We start from the raw sequence: 15,254 nt of genomic DNA on the forward strand, positions 1-15,254 counted from the left end.
ACTGTGCTGCAGGTGCCATGGGAAACAAGACTGACTGCCACCCTGTCCTCGCTAGCTCACCACGTCCTGGCTGGCACCTGCTGCAGGAACGCCATCACGGGACATGCGATCTCTCTCAACTCCATTCCTGGTAAATGCAGGGGTGGCTGGCTTTTCTAGGTGGAACCAAGATCCTGGAGGGCAGAGACCACAGTGTGTCCAGAGAGGGACCCACCTGCATGGAGAAGGGGGAGAGGCAGGGTCTTTGCAACCCTGGAGAAGTAGAAAAGGAGAAAAGAAAATAGTAAAGTATAGAAATTACAAAACACACAAGATGGCATAAATCAACCCTAATATAAAATGAGTACAATAAATATAAATGAGTTAGACTCAGTGATTGAAAGCAGAGTCTCACAGATTGGATGAGAAACAAGATGCTGCAGTCTGTTGCTTAGAGAAGGAATGTTTTAAAGGAAAAGGTACAGAAAAATTGAAAATCAAAGGATGAAATAGGCACAAAGGTAGTAAGAGTGCTCTCTGAAAAACAGCCTTTGCAATGTCTAAAGCAACTTCTCCTTTGGAGGGAGGATCTCGCCCAGTCCTTGCTGCAAACATTGTCTCCCTCAGAGACAAGACATCCGAGAAGAAATACAAGGATACCAAGGACCCCCAGAACAGCAGTGTTTGGACGGGAAATGTAAGTGCTGCTGCTACAAAGTTCTCCACTCCACGGACCAGAGCAATACCTCTAGGACATGAAGCATGGCTTGCTGGGGTGGCAGCCATAGATCCTCCAGCAGCCAAAGAGGCTCTGACTGAAATCTCAGCCTGGCCGCCATGCATCTAAAAGCAACCAGTTAAGGGCAGGGGCTTCCAACAGCTGCAGTCCAGGTGTTGCAGTCTGGAGAGGCTTAGGGGGACCCTGTGCTGGAGCAGGTCCCCTTTAGGTCCCCTTAACTGACAGCTGCTGCCAGGAGCCAGAGTGTTGTGGATGTGGGACCACAGTCAGCAGGATCTGAAGGTACAGGTGAGCATCTGAATGCCATGTGCTGACCTGGTTTTTGAGGAAAAACCTGGTGTCTGTGAACCTCCAGCCTTGAAGTTGTTTGTCATAGTTTGAGCATTAGGAGGTAGAATTATTTCTCAAAGATTCCAGAGATTTCTGTCATTGGATGGAGCAACTCCCCCAAGGGCTGCTACGTACAGCTCTGTGGGCTGTTTCCTCAGCACACTGGGCAGCACCAGGCACACAGCTCTGTATTAGTCTTGTGAGAGAAGAACTGGCTCTTCTTAAACAACAGAGTTTCCTCCTGGGAAATGCATGTAAAAAAGCACTAACAATACTGTGCTCTCTGTGTTGTTTCCTCCCATTTTTTTAATTTGACAAACTGTAAAAACTTAATTATAAAGTAATATATGCTGGTTATAAATTTTCATAAAATACAGAGAGTTATAAAGTAAAGCAACAAACCACACACACACAAAACAACAACAAAAACAAAAACAAACAAAAACAAAAGAAAGAAAGAAGGAAAGAAAGAAAAAAGAAAAGAAAGGAAGAAAGAAAGAAAATCAAGGGATGGAAAAAAGCTACCAAAAAGAATTTGGAGTAGCAATTCTTTTTTTTTTTTTTTTTTTTTGTGGTATGCGGGCCTCTCACTGTTGTGGCCTCTCCCATTGTGGAGCACAGGCTCCGGACGCGCAGGCTCAGCGGCCATGGCTCACGGGCCCAGCCGCTCTGTGGCATGGGGGATCTTCCCGGATCGGGGCACGAACCCATGTCCCCTGCATCGGCAGGCGGACTCTCAACCACTGTGCCACCAGGGAAGCCCTGGAGTAGCAATTCTAATATCAGACAAAACAGAATTAAGGTCAAAAAAAACATGAGACAAAGAAGAATATTAGACATTGATTCAAAGGAATAATAGATCAAGAAGATATAATAATCATAAATATATATCCTTTAAGCAATATAACCTTAAATATAAAACTACAAATGAGAAAATTACCAGGATAAATATATGACTAAACTATGGTAGTTGGAACTTTTAACAAACTCCCCTTATAAAATGATAGATTAAATATACAAAAAGTCAGTATAGATACAGTATTTAAATCTGAATTGTATAGTAAATTAATTAAATTATATCTATTATTTCCCTATCAATTTACATATCACATGGAGAATATGGGTTCTTTTGTGCATGATTTATTATTCACAAAAATAGGCTATGTGCTAGGCCACTGTTATGGTTATCTGTGGAGGCAGTCAGGCCTCACCGCAAATTTGGTTCAAATATTGAGACTGAAGAAGCCACACACACACACACACACAAACACACACACACACACACCAAGGGGGTATGAAAAGGTTTGGATTACTTGCATAATTGATGTTTCTGAGGAGAGCAGTGCAGGCCTCCCAAGCAAGTCAGAAATCACTTGAGAGACCAAGGAAAGATATTTTTATGTGGTTAGGGGCTGGGGCTGGGGAGAAACTTCCCATGTGTCGTCTGCATCTCCCACCAGCATCAGAGGAGGGAGCACCCAGGATTTCTTGTCATTTTGTCCAGATATGAGACACAAAGGGAAGAGGGAGGGGTGAGGCTTAAAAGCTGTCAGCATTCAAACATCAAAAACTGGAGGCAGACTGCTCATTATAGCCACAAAAGAAAATGTGATAAATTTCAAAGAATCAACATAATACTGATTGTATTCTCTGACAGTAATGCAAAGAAATAAATAAGAAAAGAATAGTGAAAAAAATTCCAGATGTCTAGGAAGAAAAAACCTTAAGTACTAAATAAGCCTTGGGTTAAGAGAAAATCATAAGGTAATTATAAAATATTTAAAGCACTGCAAGTTAAGAGTTGTGGGATGTACCTAAAGCAAAAACAAAAGAAAAAGTTATGATTTTAAATACATTTATCAGAAAAGAAAGAAAGAATGAAAATAAGTGAGCTAAGTATCCAGCTCAAGAGGCTATAAAAAAACTAAAGTATATATCTAAAAAATAAGATGAAAATAAGTATAAGAGCAGAAATCAATGAACTAGAGAACATTTTTAACATTAAAAAGCCAGAAAAGATTTACAGAGCTAAAACTGGTTCAGTCCTTATCAGTATAACAAACAGTCAGACTTCTGGCCAGATGGAGAAGAGAGAAGGAGCAAATAAAGTAAACAAAGAAAGAAAAATGGAAAATAACTAAAAAAATAATAAAGGCAAATTATGAACACCTACACATATACTCAGAATACAGATAAAATGGATAAATTTCTAAATATATATAAAATGCCAAAATTGACAGCAGACTAGGTAGAAAACTTAAATAGACCAAAATCCACTAAAGAACCTGAAATGGGAAACAAATAATTCTCCACTAAAAAACTTCAAGAAAGATAAATTATTTTTATGAAAACTCTTCCAGAGGATACAAAATAAGGAAAAGTCTCTCACCTCATTTTATGGGTTAATAATACACTTATTCCAAAATCAGAACAGAAAAGACAATTATAAGCATTTTCAATAAAAAAATCATAAATAAAATATAACCAACTCCAAGTGTATATTAAATTTTTTTATATTTAGAAAAATATCAAATGGGTTTATTCCAGGAATGCAAAGATGGTTCAACTTCAGAAAATCTTTCAATGTGATTGACTTCATGAATGGACTAAAAAGAAGAATTATGTTATAATCTGACTAGATCTCCCCACCTACCCTGCAAAAAGAGGATTTGATCATTATCATGGTTAATTTTACATATCAACTTGATTGGGCTGTGGGGTGCCCAGACATTTGGTCAAACGTGATTCCAGCGTGTCTGTGAGGACGTTTCTGGATGAAATTAGCATTTGAATTGGTGGACTGAGTGAAGCAGATTGCTCTCCCCAGTGTGAGTGGGTCTCGCCCAATCAACTGAAGGCCTGAACAGAACAAAAATATTGAATAAGTGGGAACTCCTCCTGCCTGACTGTTTAAGCTGGGACATCAGTCTTTTCCTGCCTTCAGACTCAAATGGAAAAATTGGCTTGTCTTGATTCTTGAGCCTGCCAGCTTTCGGACAGGAAGTTTCACCACTGGCCCTTTTGGTTCTCAGGCCTTCAGACTTGAGCCAGACAACACATCACCCCTCCTGGGTCTCCAGCTTGCTGACTGCAGATCTTGGGACTTGTCAGCTTCCATAATTGCATGACTCAATTCCCTATAATAAATCTCTTATTAAACACATGCACATGATAAGGACATATCACTTCTATTGCTCAAACTAGTCACCAAGAAGAATGGAGTAAGACAATAAAAAATAAGTAAGAGGTTACTGGATTGGTAAGAGAGAAGCAAACTTATTTTAAGCAGATGATGTGATTACCTACATAGAAAACACAACAAAGCCAACAGGTAAATCATTAGAACTGATAAGAGAATTTAACAAAACTGACAGACACAAGATCATTGTATTAGTTGTCAATTGCTGCGTAACAAATTAAAATCAGCAGCTTAAAACAACAAACATTGATTATCTCACAGCTTCTGTGGGTCATGAATTTGGGAGCAGTTTAGCTGGGTGCCTCTGGCTCCATCTCTCATGAAGTGGAGACCAAACATTTGCTGGGGCTGCAAGACTTGACTGGGGCTGGAGGATCCATTTCCAAGATGGTGGACCCCATAACTGCCGTCAGAGGGCTTCAGCTCCCTGCTGGCATTGGTAGGAGGCTTTATTTTGTGACCACATTGACCTGTCCATGTGGCTACTTGAATGTCCAAACAACATGGCAGCTGGCCTCCCCCCAAACAAGTGATCAGAGAGGGAGAGCGGGAGAGTGAGGGGGAAGGAGGATGCCACAGTGCCTTTTATAATCTACTTTCAGAAGTCACACTGCCAATTCCACCATATGCTGGTCATAAGTGAATCACCAAGAACTGCCCACACTCCAAGGGAGGGGAATTAAGCTCCATCTCTTTTTTTTTTGAAATATTTATTTATGTATTTATTTTGGCTGCACTGGGTCTTAGTTGTGGCACTTGGGATCTTCACTGTGGCATGCGGGATCTTTTTAGTTGTAGCATTCAGACTTTTTAGTTGTGGCATGCATGCGGGATCTAGTTCCCCAACCAGTGATCGAACCCTGGCCCCCTGCATTGGGAGCATGGAGTCTTACCCACTTACCAGGGAAGTCCCTTAGCTCCATTTCCTGAAGGGAAGAGTATCAAAGAATCTGTGGACATATTTGTAAAACTATCACAATTATCTTGCAAAAATCATTAGTGTTCCCCCAAACCAATAGTATCTAGCTGGAAAATATAGAGAACAGGAACCTTTACAATAGCTTTGAAACAATAAAGTGCCTGGGTTTTAACCTTAAAGAGAATGCATAAGATCCTTTTGTAGAAAATAGAAAGTCCCAAATCTAGTAAAAAGCATGAATGGAAGGAGAGGTCTATCATGTGTGTGGACAGCTGACTTCACATCATAAAGTTGCCAGTTAATTTACAAATTAAATATGATTTGATTCAAATCAAAGGTGTTTGAGAAGTGTAACAAATTCTCATTTGTTACACTTAAAAGTGAAGATACAAAAACATTGGACATTTTTGAAAAGGAAGAACAAAGAGAAGGGGGACAGCCCTACAGTTATTAAAATATACTACAAAGACATAGGAAGAAAACTGTATGGCAGTGGCACTGGACCAGATAAACTCCCCAAACCCTAAATACAGATTCCCCCAAACAAATCTACGTATTTGTGGCAACTTGATCTGTGACAGAGCTGATATAGTACATCTTTGGAAAAAGAAGATTTTTTTTAAAAAAAGAATAGTGTTTTTAAAACCAGTTCTGCAAATACCTTGACACTCTCCCACTGAGAGGTAGGGTCTGTGTCTCCTGCCCTGAACCCGGACTGGTTTTAGTGACCTGCTTATGACCGACAGAATGCCTACAAATAACACCACAGAGTGTCTACAGCTGGATCAGAGGAGGCCATGCTTCTGCCTGTTCTCTTGGGACACTTGCTCTGGGGGCAGCCAGGCACAAGCCACGAAGTCTGTGTACGCTGAGACCACCATGCTGGACAGGCCTCAGGTAGGCACTCAGGTAGAAGCCCAGCGGAGATCCCAGGAGACAGCCAGCGCCAATGGCCAGCCATGTGAGGGACCAAGCCAGCTATGCACCCCACCTGGCATCTGACTGCAACGCATGATGAGCCTTTCCCAAATTCCAGGAGCTCAAACGTGACCAAAACAAGATGCTTGCCTTAAGCCCCGAAGTGTTAGGATACTTCTTTATGCAGCAATAGAAATTGGAACAAACAATATCGGGAAATCTGGCTCACTTTATGGAAAATGGAGCATAGGGTCCCTACCTCATGCCACATACAGATGGGAACCTGTGTGTAAGAAGCTAGAGACCTAAACGTAAATGATAAAACTGCAGGAGGAAACGCTGGAGAGTGTCTTTGCGACCTTGAGCTGGAAAGGATTTCTTCAATTCTCCAGAAGAACAAAGCATAAGGTGAAAAATGGATGGATTTGATTATATCAGAAGGAAAGATTCCATAGACATGTTAACAAGTGGGCATCAGGCTAACAGATGGAGAGAACATACAGGAAACTACTCTACATTACCTTGAGAAAGACGAGCCCTCAAAAAGAAAGACCGGCAGAGGACAAGAGTCTGAGAGGGACCTGGTAGCTGCTGAGTGAGTGAGGAATCACTCAGCTTCTCCTGGGACCAGAAGGACACACACGGGAAGAGCAACACGCCCACCAGAAAAGCAGAACTTGGGTAACCGCGCGTAGTTCTGGGTGTGGACGAGGACACAGGCAGGAGGCCCCGCCTGGCTGCAGCGCATCCTCGACAGCAGCCTGGTGGAAGGTCGGGGAGCCAGCGGAGGATGGCCCAGCATTTCCCGCTCAGCGCCAGGCTCAGGGCTCTGCTGGCCCCACTGAGGTGCAGTCACCAGGCCCCAAGGCGTGAGGGTCACTGTGTAGTGTCGGAGGCCGGCTCCGTCCAGGCGGCCGCAGGAGGTAAGAAGGTGGCGGACTGGCTGTGCATCCCTGGCTGTGACATGGGCAGTAATAGTGCCCAGTCATGCATGGGGTGGAGGGGGTGGGAATTCAGTGAGATCATTTATGCAAAGCGCCTGGTTGGTGCCAGTGGTGCTGTTACCCTCTGGAGACCAGGCACAGAGATGGGAACATGAGCCCAGGGCAGATGGCCAGTCCTGCAGGGGACACGCAGGCTCCCACTGCTGTCCTCAGAGCTGAGCCCAAGGCCCTCTGCCCACTGTCCCTCCCCATGACAACGGTCAGACCTGGGACCCAGCTTCTCTGGTTTCCTTCCCCTGTCCCCTCCCCTGGCCTGCAGGGGATGCCCCTGCCAACCTGCCTGACCTTCCGTGATGCTGGTCTGCTCCCAGCCGGCTCCTGACAGACAGCTGTGGTGACGGTGTCCGCTGGGCCCTCCCAGGGACCACAGTCCTGGGTCTCTGCCCCACACGGTATGTCCCTTGCAACATGCCCACCTCCTCGGCCTCTTCACCCCTTCTGCCGCCACCTCCCAGGAAGGCCAGGCATCCCCACTCCCTGAGTCTGGGCTCCTGGGAACCACTTGAGCAGCGAGCTTGCCCCTGCCCTGGTCCTCGCTGGGATGTTAAATCCAACAAAGGACCCCAAGTCAGTGCATCCTTGCTTGTCCAGTCTGGGCCCTGATCCCAGACCTGCAAATCCAGTCCCAGGGGTTCCCCCGGATCCAACCAGACTGCACATCTCTGACCCCGTCTTTCCTCCAGAACCTGCAGCTGGGCTACCTGAGAGTCAGCAAGGCCCTTGTCCTGGCAGCCGAAAGGCAAGATGGGCACCCTCCTCAGGGGGCACCCATGCATCACGGGGGGCGGCCTCTGTGGGGTCTCCACACAACACGAGTGCCAGGTCTGACAAGGGACGCGAGGCTACTTCTCAAGCCCAGAGCGCTTGGGGGTCCGCAGAGCCGCATGCCCAGGATCCCCGCCCACATTTGAGGGTCCCGGGCTCTCCCCACAGGCCCTGACCTCCGCTTACCAGGCTGCTCTCAGCTGTGGCTGTCCTTCCCCTGCAGGAGGCTCAGGCCTCCCTGTGACCCCCGGTACCCCTCTGCACTCGGCTTCTAGCAATGAGCCCACTGCCGGGGAAGCGGGGAAGCCGCGGCCATGATTCAGTCTGAGTCCTGTGGAGGAGGCGTGAGGGTCTGGATGTGGAGGGTGCCCCTGGGGTCCTTGGCCTGAAGGTGCCGTCGGGGAAGCCCTGCCCCTCCTGGGGGTGGGCGCGTGGCCTTGGGGTGACCGTGGCGATGGGTTCCCCTGCCACTGAGGGGTCTTCTCTGATTTGGGGTGGGGGGACGATGGACCCAGACAGCGGAGACCAAGTGCCGACTTAATGGTCAGAGGCAGGTGGCACGTCGACCGTGGTGGATGGCAGGATTTCTGGTGCAGCCTCGGTCCCCAGAGACCTTCTGAGGCCCCCCCCAGGAAACATGGGTGGCTTCCTGGAGTTTCATCTGATCTGACAGCAAGAGAAACACTAGGCCTGCTGGCTGGAAACCTGCTGGGGTCCTCAGTGGAGAATCACAGCCTCTTCCCCGGTTTCTGGACCTGAGTTCGGTTACCGGCCCAGAGCCCCTGGACCGAGGGGCCCTCTAGAGGGGGACCCGCACCAAGGCTGCAAGTACATACCCTATGTCCTCCTCCCAGCTTTCCATGGGGACCTGTGGCCACTCACCAGTGACCAGGCCTTGAAGGAGAGGAAACAGCCCCAAAGAGGGGTGACTAGATGCTGGCTCTGAACCGGTGCTGGGGAAAGGGCCAGGTGGAGCCCTGATTGTGTGGAAGCAGCTGTGGGCAACAGCAGGTCCCCAGAGACCGAGGACCCTGAGGTGGGGCCCCCCGGGCCGGACGGAGGACCGGGACCCTGGGGGCCAATCCTTGTCGATTTGGGCCCCTTAGTCATAGGGTGGTACACACTGGGGGCCATTGGTCCTGTGCCTGAAAGAGGCATGGCCTTTCCTGTGACGTGGACCCAGCTCCTGGGACCCTCTCTCAAGGGTCTGGCCAACTTTTTTTTTTTAAATAAATTTATTTATTTAATTTATTTATTTTTGGCTGTGTTGGGTCTTCATTGCTGCACGGGCTTTCTCTAGTTGCAGCGAGCTGGGGCTACTCTTCATTGCGGTGCACGGGCTTCTCATTGTGGTGGCTTCTCTTGTTGCAGAGCACGAGCTCTAGGCACACGGGCTTCAGTAGTTGTGGCTCGCGGGCTCAGTAGTTGTGGCACACGGGCTTAGCTGCTCCGCGGCATGTGGGATCTTCCCGGACCAGGGCTTGAACCCGTGTCCCCTGCATTGGCAGGTGGGTTCTTAACCACTGCGCTACCAGGGAAGCCCGTCCTGGCTGTCTTGACCCCTGACCCCAGACAGAGCCCACTGCCTACCTCATACTAGGAATCCTGGCCCGAGAAGTCACAGTGGATGGGTTGGGGTAGGGCTGTACAGCCCTCCTCCTTCCTCAGCGCTCACACTGGTCCTGGGGCCTGGACTCGGCTGACCCTCCTCCTACAGGAAGCCCTCTCTGGTTGCATTTCTAGACAGACCCGCTCTTGCCCCATAATTTCTGTCTATAGGCAGCCTGTCCCTGAATGGACTGTGGATCTGGTCTCTCTCCCCACGACACTCAACTCCCTGAGCTCCCTGATCACAGGGTCCAGGCCCCAGAGCTCAGAACAGCCCCGGCACGGCAGGTGCACAGCCAGAGCTGACCCTGGCCCTTGCACAGGCGCCTCCCTCAGTCAGTCAGGAAGCCCGCTGCCTCTGCCACGGCCAGCTCCTGCCCGCCTCCTCCAGGAAGCCCTCCCAGTGTCTCCCAGGCCCAGGATATGGACCACCCCCAGCCTGGCGCTCCGGGGCGGTGAGTCCAGGGCTGGTGCCACTTAGTCTCTGGGTCGGGTACCCGCCCGCAGTGTGGCCCAAGCACACTGCTGCCTACGCCTGCCAGAGCCCTCCCAGAGGCTGCGGGCCCTGGGTGAGGGGCCTGCTTTGGCTCCCTTGGAGGATCCCAGGGCCCAGCTCAGCTCTGGTCCTGGACACGTGTCAGCAAAGTTTTCCAGAAAGGAAGGAGGGAGATGTGGAGGGAGGTAGGGATTCCTCCCCAAATTACTGGCCACCCTGATGGTGGGGGTGACTTGTCCACGAGACAGAAAGGCTTGGGCATCGAAGCCCGTCTCTCACCCATTAACTAACCCAACATGTCAGGAACCTGGGGAACTGAGGAATGGTCACAGTGGAACAAACCGTCCTGAGTCCTGGGTCTCAGCCTCACAGATTCAGGTGAGCCAGGGTGCTCAGCCAGAGCCTGCGGTGGAGCAGCAGACACCCTCCCGCCTGGATTGACCTGCCTCTGGGGCTCCTGCATTTTTGTTTTTGTTTTTTTTTGGCCATGCTGAGCAGCATGTGGGATCTTAGCTCCCTGACCAGGGATTGAACCTGCGCCCCCTGTGATGGAAGTGCAGAGTCAACCACTGGACCGCCAGGGAAGTCCCGCTCCTGCGTTTTTGAGCAAACGGTGCTTGATGGCTCTCGAGGGCACTAGACAGGTGTGAAAGCAGCTCCAGACTTTGGCCCAAGGATGGTTCTGGCTTTTCTGCACAGAGGAGAGGAGGGAAGGTGCCCTCAAGGTGGAGACGTCTGGTTGGTTCAAGGTCAACCGTGTGGCCAGTGCTCAGAATCCCGTGGGTCCCCTTCTTTATTCCCCACGGCTATCTCCCAACACTTCCCAGGAAGCTTTGTGATTATCCTTGGCTGAAGATTAATTATGCGGTCTGCTATGGACTGAATGTTTGTGTCCCCCCAGATTCAAATGTGGAAGCCCTAACTCCCAAGGTGATGGCATTTGGAGGTGGGGCCTCTGGAGGTGACTAGGGTTAGAGGAAGCCAGGAGGGTGGGTCCCAGGATGGGATCGGTGCCCTGATAGGAGGAGACCAGCGTGCTCCCTCCCTCTGCTGTGTGTCTGCAGGCCAGGACGTGGCCTCACGGGAAACTGAACTGGCTGCCACCCTGATCTAGGACTTCCAGCCTCCAGGACTGTGAGAAATAAAGTCCTGTTGTCTAAGGTCCCAGTCTGTGGCATTTTGTTGTGGAAGCCAGAGCAGACTGAAACTGGATCTGTGATGGTCAATTTTATGTGTCCACTTGGCTAGGCTGCAGTCCCAGTTGTTTAGTCAAACACCAGTCGAGATGTCCCTGTGAAGGTACTTTTTAGCTGAGAGTAATGATTAAATCAGCAGCCTCTGAGTAAAGCAGATTGCCCTCCTCTCCAGGTGGTCCACATCCAAGCAGCTGAAGACCTTAAAAGAAATAAAAGAAAACAGATTAACTTCCCCTGAGGAAGACGGAGTTCTGCCTCCAGATGGTCTTTGGACTCGAGCTGCAATTTCAACTCTTCCCTGGGTCTCCAGCCTGCCAGTCCGTTATGCAAAATTCAGACTTACCAGCCCTACAATCGCAGGAGCCAATTCCTTAAAATAACCCTGTGTGTGTGTGTGTGTGTGTGTGTACACACAATATACATATAATACCTGTATCTATGTATACATCTCTATCTATTCATCCTCTTGGTTCTGTTTCTCTGGAGAACCCTGACTAGCGCAGGGTCTGCCATGGTCACCCTGCTGTTCCTGGCTCCTTTGTTCTTGGTCATTCAGTCACTTTCAACGCCTTCTCGGGGGCTGAACAGTTGCCAGCCTCCAGTCATGCCATCACGTGGCTCCCCGAGAGCATCACCCACCTGGAGGACGCCCCCGATGGCAGGGATGCCATTTCCATCAAATAAACCCTAAATGCTAATATATCCAACGAGAGTGGCACCTCTTGCTGCTCTGGGGTTCATTTCTGGGATTGCTGGAAAGGCCAACTTCCCCCCACATGTGACTTTTAGGTGGTCCGTTGGCTCCCTCTGTCTATACCTAGAAACACAGACACACACTGAACGCCCAGCTGGGTTTCCAGTGACAGTTAAAGATGAGGCAGGATCATAAGGAAAAGAAAATCAGGTAACCAACATAACGACCAAGTGGGGAACATGTTTGGAGAAAATAAAAATTCAGACTGGATTTTGTTTCTTTTCAGCTTTTAACCACCACTTACCCCACCCCACCAGCACCATGAGGGAGGGGGCATAATTATTAAATTCTGTTGGGTCTGGGAACCGCCCCCAGCACAATGCAGGCCACGAGGCCTGCCTGGAGGAGGGGGCTGCCCGCTCAGCCCAGGGACATTCTCTCTCCATCCTGTCCCACTGCCCAGCCTGGGGTTCTGGTTTGAGCTGCCCTCTCAGCTCCAGGAGCCCTTTTCTGCCGCCTGGTGGCCCATGGGGCTCTGGATGCCTCTGCCTGATGCCCTTGGCAGGGTTGCAGTGGGCACTGGGGCCCTGGAGGAGGGAAGGGGGCCACTTCATCACCGCGACAAGAGGCCTGTTGCTCCTGCCGGACCAGCCAGGGCGACAGGGTGACCGTCTGCCCCTGGCCCAGTGCCCGGCCTCCCAAGGATTCAGTTTGGCTCCAGCTGGGCAGCAGCTCCTGGGCTGCTGGCCACAGGAGCGCCACTCACACTCCATCATCGAAGGATGACAGCGGGAACGGTGGGAGTTCATTACAGGGACCATGAATTGTTGGAGGTAATTTAGATTACAATTTAAAGTTTAATTTAAAAATCTATCAACAAATGTGAAAGTACTGGAAGAACATTTTAAAATGCACTTTAATCTCAGCAGCACAAATAGCTTTTCGGGGCTCTAAACATCATCACCTGGAAAAACAGTAAAACTTTACTGCATCTTTAATTAAATTACAAACACAAAGGATAATTAACTTTTTTATTTTTATTTTATTTGTGCCATTGTTTCTCCTCGGAGTCAATATCTTGCGGCTGCAGGAACGGCTGTTAGGAGGAAGTTTACAGCCGAGGCCCTGACGCGTGTCTTGCCTGAGGGATGGATGTCCGGGCAGCTGAGACCTGGGCGCCAGGGTCCAGCCGCGGGCGGGCAGGCGGGCGCGGGGTCGTCCCCCAGGTCAGCCTCGGCTCTGCCCCCAAGCGCAGCGCCCCCTCCCCGCAGGCTCGGCTGGGCCCCTGTGCTCCCAGGCGGGTGGGTGTGGGGACACGCGTGGTTCCTCCATGCCAGGCCTGCTCTGGGCGTTCTCACCGTTATCTCGCTCAGTCCTCCCAGCGGCCCTTAGGCGGGGAAACTGAGGCACCGGCATGTGGGGACCCTGCCGCGGCCACGCAGCGGGTAAGCCGCCGTAAACGGGAGCTTCAGTCCTCTGGTGGCAGCACCCGCCCGTGACCCCGGCTTTGGGCACAGGGGGTGGGGGTGCCGAGGCTGGGCGGCTTGGCGCTTAAGGGGGGCTGTGCTGGTCTCCCGGCCGGGGGTGTGTCCCTGAGGCGCTGGGGTGGGGAGGGGCTGCGAGGGGCTCCGGCTTGTGCCCTGGTGCAAGGCCCAGCTGGCCACCTGGGGACCCCCTGGAGACGCGCTGGGCGGGTTCCTGGTGGGGGGAGGGTTTGCGAGGTCCCGGGAGGGGGCGGGGAGAGCAGTAGCGGGCAAGGCGCGCCAGGCCGGCAGGGGGCACCCGGGGCTCGGGGTCGGAACCCGAACCCCAGGGAACTTCATGGGGGCAGCACCCCCTGGGCTGGGAGGGACTGTGAGGGGTGCCCCTCAAGTGGGTGGGAGGTGGCCTTGTGGGGGGGTCACGGGGGACTGTTCTCTCTGCGCCTGCGGGTGCGTGGGGGGACAGGAGAGCTGGACCACGCCCTTCCTCCCCTCCCCTCCCCCCACCCCCTCCGTAGCTTCCTTCCTTCTTTCCTTCCTTCCTTCCTTGGGGGGGGAGGGACGTGTGCTTTAGGCACCTTCCTTTCCTGTCCTGCCCCCCGGGAGTCGGGTTGGGGGGTGGAGGGGTGATGGGGGCGGAGGGGTGGAGGGGGAGTGGGGGGAGCGCTCACCTGGGATGCAGAGCACAAGGGCAGGCTGGTGGCTGTGGTTGTTCTTGAGCCAGTGAAGCTGGGTAATGGCCCCCAGCAGCGCCCCTCTCTCCCCAGGGTCTTCCCAGAGAGCCAGCCCCAGGCCTGGTGGTGGGGTGGGGGCATCACGCTGAGGGTCCCCCCACCTCCTGCCCCCTGACAGGCCCTGCGGGGCTTCCAGGCTACACCCATGCTCACACCCACTCTCATGCACACGTGGACATCCCTCTCACCTGCTGACACACTTGGGCACATGCACACCGGTGTCTGCCTGCTCCCCTTACACATATGCACCCCCGCGGTCTGCTCCTGCCCCCCACGGGCGCACTCACACCCTCACCACGACACACAACTCACGGTCACAGTCACTGGCGCGTCCTGCCCGCCTCTGTGTGGTCTGCCGGGCAACGACTCAGCCTTCGGGGTCTCTGGCTGCAGTGGGAGGGGCGCCTGGAGGGGGTGCAGAGGTCGGTCCTGCTGCCCTGTGTCTGGGCAGCATCCCTGGCCTCCGCCTGCCCGGCTGGCAGGGCCCAACCCCCGGTGTGCAGAGGCAGGGGGGCTGCGGCCAGCGGGTATTCAGCTTTAGTGTGGTGGCTGCTTAATTATTGGTTAATCTAGCAATTTAGCATGCTTCATTTAATTCTAATTAGGAGAATTAATGGGCAGGCAATGAGGATTCCAACATAGTGGCACAAAACAAGACCCAGCGGGGACAGTCCAGCGGTGGGGCTGGTCCTAGGGGGGTCGGGGCTGGGAGGGGCGGACCTCTGGAGACAGCCGAAGGTCATGGTCGGGGGCTACAGGGGCTGGGCTGGAATCACTCAGTGGCCTCCAGGCCGCAGGGGCTCCAAAGGCAGAGGGGACCTTGGACGGCCTGGTCGGACCCCGTGGGCTGCGCCCCCGGCCCCCCCAGGCCCCCACTGCCTCCCAGGCCCGGCGGCACCCGCCTGTTTGTCGGCTCATCAGGCCGGCTCCCTGACAAGGCCCAACATTGGACAAGACTGTTCCTCTAATTAAGGTGCTAATTGAATTAAATGGCTGCGGTAATGAGCAGATGAGCAGCATAAAGAGTCAGACAGGCCAATTAACAAGCGCGGAGCATAATTATAACATTGGGAAGCGTGCGCGGGCCCCCAGCATTGTTAATTGTTGCCGGGGGATTTATGGTAATTGGCCCTACAACAGGCAGCGGCCCAACCTGCCCAGCGCCGGTAATTAAAAAAATGATATTCTACAC

Source organism: Mesoplodon densirostris, chromosome 1 (assembly GCF_025265405.1).
Source record: "Mesoplodon densirostris isolate mMesDen1 chromosome 1, mMesDen1 primary haplotype, whole genome shotgun sequence".
Classification (NCBI taxonomy): Eukaryota; Metazoa; Chordata; class Mammalia; order Artiodactyla; family Ziphiidae; genus Mesoplodon; species Mesoplodon densirostris.